The sequence below is a fragment of the Megalops cyprinoides genome, chromosome 6 (assembly GCF_013368585.1).
Source record: "Megalops cyprinoides isolate fMegCyp1 chromosome 6, fMegCyp1.pri, whole genome shotgun sequence".
In the NCBI taxonomy this organism is placed as follows: domain Eukaryota; kingdom Metazoa; phylum Chordata; class Actinopteri; order Elopiformes; family Megalopidae; genus Megalops; species Megalops cyprinoides.
In genome coordinates this window covers 29,455,686-29,461,685 of record NC_050588.1, presented here as the reverse complement: position 1 = coordinate 29,461,685, position 6,000 = coordinate 29,455,686, and the positions used below count along the sequence as shown (strand labels likewise).

At 39.6% G+C, this 6,000-nt stretch overlaps 1 protein-coding gene across 2 annotated transcripts in view; it reads left to right on the top strand.

Moving 5' to 3' along the window:
• The first annotated feature begins 3,246 nt into the window (after window positions 1–3,246).
• Window positions 3,247–6,000, top strand: part of dag1 (dystroglycan 1) — a 36,634-nt gene continuing 33,880 nt past the window's right edge. Inside the window, exon 1 of one of the 2 annotated variants that reach the window (XM_036531451.1) lies at window positions 3,247–4,107. The gene's annotated coding sequence lies outside the window, so the exon portion shown is untranslated. Of the gene's footprint in view, window positions 4,108–4,232; window positions 4,375–6,000 lie in introns of those variants that run through there. The other variant, XM_036531452.1, reaches the window with a different exon arrangement.

Below are 6,000 nucleotides of genomic sequence, written 5' to 3'. Positions count from 1 at the left end.
GTCAATTAGATATAACTACCATTCTTTAGACTGAATATCATGCAGCTAAGCCTTATGCAAGACAACCAGGATCAGCATGCTCTCCATCTCTCTCTTTTAAATTGCAAATCCCCTTCCTCTTTCTTGTCTTCTCACCACAGGCTGCTTAATGTATGTCAAAAGCTGATGTTTGTTCCCTGAAAATAATACACTAAGAACATTGTTTCAAGTGTTCCCATGTCATTTCAGATGCAAAACTAATAGCAGGGGCTTTCAAATGTCAAGGTGCTTTCAAATACAACATTTTAAACGCATTTTCACATGTCACCTTCCAACACAGTAACCTGGCAACTTTTCTTCCTATGCAGATGTCACATGAATGTCAAGGCTGCAAGCTGGAAATACCTTTTCCTCATACCTTGTTCTCATATGCATGCCAAAAATAGAAATCTGCATGTCCCTTGTCAGTTTACTTCAAAGCCTTTAGGGAAGCGTCTCCCTTCGATTTCAGAATAAAAGTGTATTGTCTCTCTGACCAATTACTGTTGCTTTTGTAAGTTACTATCATTACCTAGACACAGAGATTTTACTAGAGCAACAGACCTTTATTCTGCTCTTGGTGTGTGCCTTAACTTAATGTATATTGTAACTGATATATTTTGAGATAACAAAATACTTATTTTATGTTACTGACATTATTGTTATTATTATTATTATTATTATTATTATTATTATTATTATTATTATTATTATTAGTAGTAGTAGTAGTAATAGTAGTAGTAGTAGTAGTAGTAGAAGTAGAAGTAGTATTGTTATTGTTATTATCACTGCTGTTTTTAACTCCAGGGTACAAATCAGGGCAAAGCGGAAATGCAGAAGAAATACAGTTGTTGAAGGTGTTTGATATTCCAATTTCTTTATTCACTGAAGTGAAAGCAAGAATGTGTTTGGTTGTGGAAATGCAGGCAATGCATTTTGCCATATGCTGAAAGTTGAAAACCTTATGAATGCATGATGTGTGAGTTGTAGATCAAAGTAAATCTAAATCACCTGTATCTATTTACAATATACAATCAGTTGTACATACCAGTCCAGTATTGCCTGCTTGCTAGCCTCCTCCGTAGAGACCTGTCAACACAAATAAATGAAGGACCTAATACAAAACAAATTTCCTTGGACATAATGGATTTTATGAACTCAATAGAAGTACTTATTTTTGTTTTCTGTCTTAAAACCTGAATTGGAAAAAAAAATGCATATAGGAAGTGAATCCCTGCATATGTCACTGTGCTCAGGGAGTTAGTGCTGTCCCTTTACATTAGAAACACTCACATGTATTTCTTCTGACTCGCATGGCAACAGATAGTGTTGCATATTCTCTATTGTCATTTCCCAATCCAACATTACATTATTTCCATGCCATGTTACTTTAATGGAGCATGGCTGTCTATGAATTAGTACTCTAACTTGATACATGGACCTGCTTGTCAGTGAATGAGAAAACTAAGCCCGCAGACCTCAGTCAGTACCTGCACCCACAGGTGACCTATTATAATCCCTGTGCAATATGAGAAGTATAAACCACCGTTCACTACATTTCACTTGACAATGAATAACAATTTACTAGAGCACATGGAGCCATACAAAGTATACAAAGATAGGCAAATCTATCTATTATCCTGTACATTATGTGCAGATTTTAACTCATGACATTGAAATGTAGTGTGTATTAGTTCTTTATTATAATCACAAAGTAAAAAAAAAAATCCTTTCCAAATAAATAAACAGACAACTGCCACTAAGTAGTAAGACCTCCAATCCAACAGCTAGTAGCAATGAGGTATTGGTTTCATTATTATTTAATTAGTAGTATATTTCCTTTAAAATAAATATAAAACAGTTTTTATTTATATACCTCTTTCTTCTGTGACAATACTATGGATGAAGTATTCAGGCTGGAAAAATCTTATAGTCATCAATCTTCTATCTCCCAGATTTAGGATTATTTCCTATAAAATATCAGTGCAGGTGCTGCTGGGGATGCTGACCTAATTAAAGTTGGCCCTTATTGATCTAAAATGGTCACCCCAGGCTCTCTAGTAGAGAGCCCAGTTTATATCCAGAAATTGTTGGTTATTGATTACTTCTAGGTAGAGTATTAAAGGGGAGACCCACTGGAGCCCTGTACAGTTTTTAATCTCTTGTGAAAAGGCTATATCACAGTCAGAATTATTGGTGCATTTAGTATTTTTTAACCTGAAAACTCAAGTCCTCGGAAAGAAAAAGGACTTATGTCTTTGGCATTTAATTACTTTGTGGTTTGCTGTGAAATGACACTGTAATGGAATGTAAGTATGGTGCAAAAACCATGACTGTGCAAGGTTGTGTGTTTGTGATTTAAATGGTGCTTTACACCTGCAACTAAACTGAGTTAAATGTGTAAATGTCATGTATTTGGTAGATATGGTTTGAGAGGCTAATGTTGGTCAGCCATAGAACAAAGACACTAGACTTGAGCAACTTGCTATGGCAAATTAACTAGGCTACCTTTAATCAAAAGTACGAAGCTTTGGGCAGTTGCTTGAAAAAATTAGCCATCGTGTTAAGTTTTCTCTGCAAAGTGAAAGGTGAGTGTGAAGTGATCTGCATAACCGCTATCACAATGTGGATCACGCACCCATGGTTCCAGCCCAATTATCCGATCATTGGACCATAGCGCACTGCAATAGCAGGGAACGTATCTCCTGCCTGCTGACACGAAAAGAGAGAGTACACATTTATGCCCCGATGTTATATTATTTAAAAAGCACGACTGCAAATTCAACTCCATACATTATCAGACACTGTATTTCATACAGTGTTTTACAGAACACACATTCTAATATTGTAATCTCACATTACCAGCTAACAGTTTACCAAAAAACATTTTGCAATTCTTATTACATGATGTGTACAACATCACTCAGCTAGTTTTCGATAGACAGCGGTGTAAATAAATTCATGTATCACCCCATCCCCAATATTTTACTTTCCCACTTACGCGGGCGAGGCATGTAGCCATGACTCAATATCTCAATGCGCCTTGAAATTCCGCCATCATGAAAAATGCTTTTGTTTGATTGTCATGGCAACACAGTGTGGTTTCTGAATGTACACTCGCCCATGTAAGGGAAGGGGGGAGGTGTCTGTGTGCGACACTTCGTTGTTAAAAATACTGATGACGGTGGGTGCTGAAATGGAAAAAGAGAGGCGGTAGCGATGAAAACGCACGGCTGTTCCCTAGTGGACGTAGCTACAGTGGCTGGCTACCTTCACTGAAGACGGGGATTTGCAAGATTGCTTAAGTTTTAGCGACCTAAGTCCTCTTTTCCTTCAATCCGGGGCGTCCCCAGATCCATTGTTTGAATAGCAAACAAAAGTTATTTCTTCCTTTGTTTTCACCAGTATCTTGGTGTCAAATAACCTACTAGAAGTGCACTGATGAAGGAAGGTGGAGGAACACAGAAAGGGGTGGAGTAATGACAAGAAGAAAGATAACTGCCTTTCCTCCTCATCCGAAGAGAGCCGAGGAGGTTATTTAGAGGGAGGAGTCCTGAATGAGCGACACACGCTCCTCCGGTAGTAACGACGTCCAATCGTGACAGAGGAAGAGTTGGAAATTCAAGTGTGTTGAAATGTCTGCGGCTGTATTGACATAGGATAGCAAATTAATCACGGATAACTCAACTGGACGACTTCTTTTTTGCTGTTTTGTTAATAACGCCGTGTGATTGCCCTTGGCTCTCTTGCTTTCGTTTTTCCCTTAGATTCCCCCCCTAATTATAGCGGCCAAAGAAGGACTAGTAATCAACCGCCGCTTCTTTTTTCTGTAACGCTGTTTCCATTGGCGTACCTCTCACTCGGAGGCAGAGTTGAGAGATTGTCTCATATAATTAGCTAGCTTGTTAGCAAAGCAGCCACACATCAATACCCACCAACAACGACTGTGGGCCGCTGGCTGTCACGCGTTAGCCAAGTAGCTAGCAACCTAGCTAGCATCACAAAACCTTATCGTCGCTCTGTGGACCTTTTGGCCTTCACAACGATGAAATCGAAGAGGAACTGAAGGAATACGTGTTTAAAGCAACGGTTAGTATTTTCTTTTGTTTAAAATTCGAAACGTTTGTGTTTTTCCCTTGTCTATGTGGCGATGCTGTCTCTTGGATCGACTAATCGAGCCTGTCGCCTCTCCCCTCAGTGAAGTGTTCTATTTGTAGACAGGAGAGAATTTCAAGGAGAGAGGGAGAAATCTTCGCTTCCTCTCAGAGGATACAAATAGGGAGGAACTGGAAACAGATACTCTAGATATTATGCAATATTAAATATGCACAATGTGAATTTGATGCTCAGATTAAGGTAAGAATATTGACGTAGCTAGCTAAGTTAACTCTGCATGTGTAGGTACACTACCCGGAGGTAGTTAGCTAACTGCCAGTTAGCCAGCTAATAGGTTAAATTAGCTTGCTCGCTAACATTAGCGAGCTAGCTAGAGGCTAGCGGCGTTTTTGGTGGGGGGGGTCGAAACAGGTGCACTTGCGGAGGTGCCGCTAAATGGCTAGTTGGCCATCTAACGAACAAATTTAGATAGCTAACGTTAACTAGAAAACTTGGTAAGGTATTTGCTAGCTAGGCTGTCTCTTCAGGTTGTCTGCTTGATTTAGTCAATGGTTAGCCGACGTTAGATGACTAGTTCGCTAGATATATAGCAACTAGTTATTGGTTGACCAACGTACATAATGTTAGCTAGTTAACTAAATAGTTGCTATATTGGCCAAAAATAAAAAATCGTAGCTAACGCTTTTCATACACTGTCCTGGTACATGATTTTCTGACAATCAGCGGATGAAAAGAGGGCCTTATGTGGGGTCCCTAGCTTACTGTCCGACATTGGTTGCAAGTGCTAGCTAGCAAAGTTAAGCATTTAGCCAGCTAAATTCAATACTGTAAGTTATCGTCGATAGCCATCTTTCGGCTAAACGAACGTGGGTTATAACGGGGCAGCTAAAGATGACTTAGCTAGTTGAAGTTGCTGTAATGCTGTAATCAGACATAAGAAAATATAACTGCATTCAGTTTGTTAAACCAGCGTTACCCCTAAGATGCCATTCATATTGCCTCAATTAAAATTAACTAGTTAGTTTGCTAGCTAGCTAAGTTTGGGGGTCGGCAAGGCTAGTCTGTATGCACTGCAAGATTTCCCGAAATATCCTTCTACCACTGTATACTTGTGAGCTTGCCAGCAAGCTGTCGCCTGTCGGTCTAAATATTGCAGTGTTTTTGTTAGTGGAAGCTAGGATTAATATGTCCGTTACCCTTGGTCTCTGCTTTTCTTGGGGTCGGGTTTGACTTACTGAAGTTCTCATACTGTCCTCTCACAAGGCGAGCCAAGCTCCTCTTTACCGCTGAATCAATGCGTTTCTTTGAAATGTGCTTGAAGAAAGTACTGGCAGGAATTTCGTTTAAAAAAGCCAGTCTCTAACACTTGGCTGATAATATTATTTGCTAACTGATATAATCGGTGCATAGACTGCATATTCCTTACCAGTAAGCGTAGTTGCCAGTTAGGTTGCTACTTTATGTATATGAGTGCGAGATGGGTGTTTTGTTGATGCTAGCGAGCTAGTTAGCTACCCCCAGAAAAGAGAGAAGAATCGGCTATTGAACACTAACGATACTAGCCAGCTAGCGACAACACCTACCTAGTAGGCTGGCTGCATCAACCCGCCGAAGCCCACACAACCACACTGCAATTTAATTTTAAAGGGAGCACAACAAGCAAATATATAGCTAATAATACGGACCTGGTAGTGTGTATGTCATTTTGTCATTTTACCCACGTCCCACTCTCCATGGAAACGTTTTTAATCTTTCAATTGGGGGAGACGTCTTGGTGTCGTCCAAATGATATGTACAACCGAATAAATTGAACAAACGTTTGACAGATACCGTTTAATGCGTCGATCTGTCCTGCGCTCGACTGCA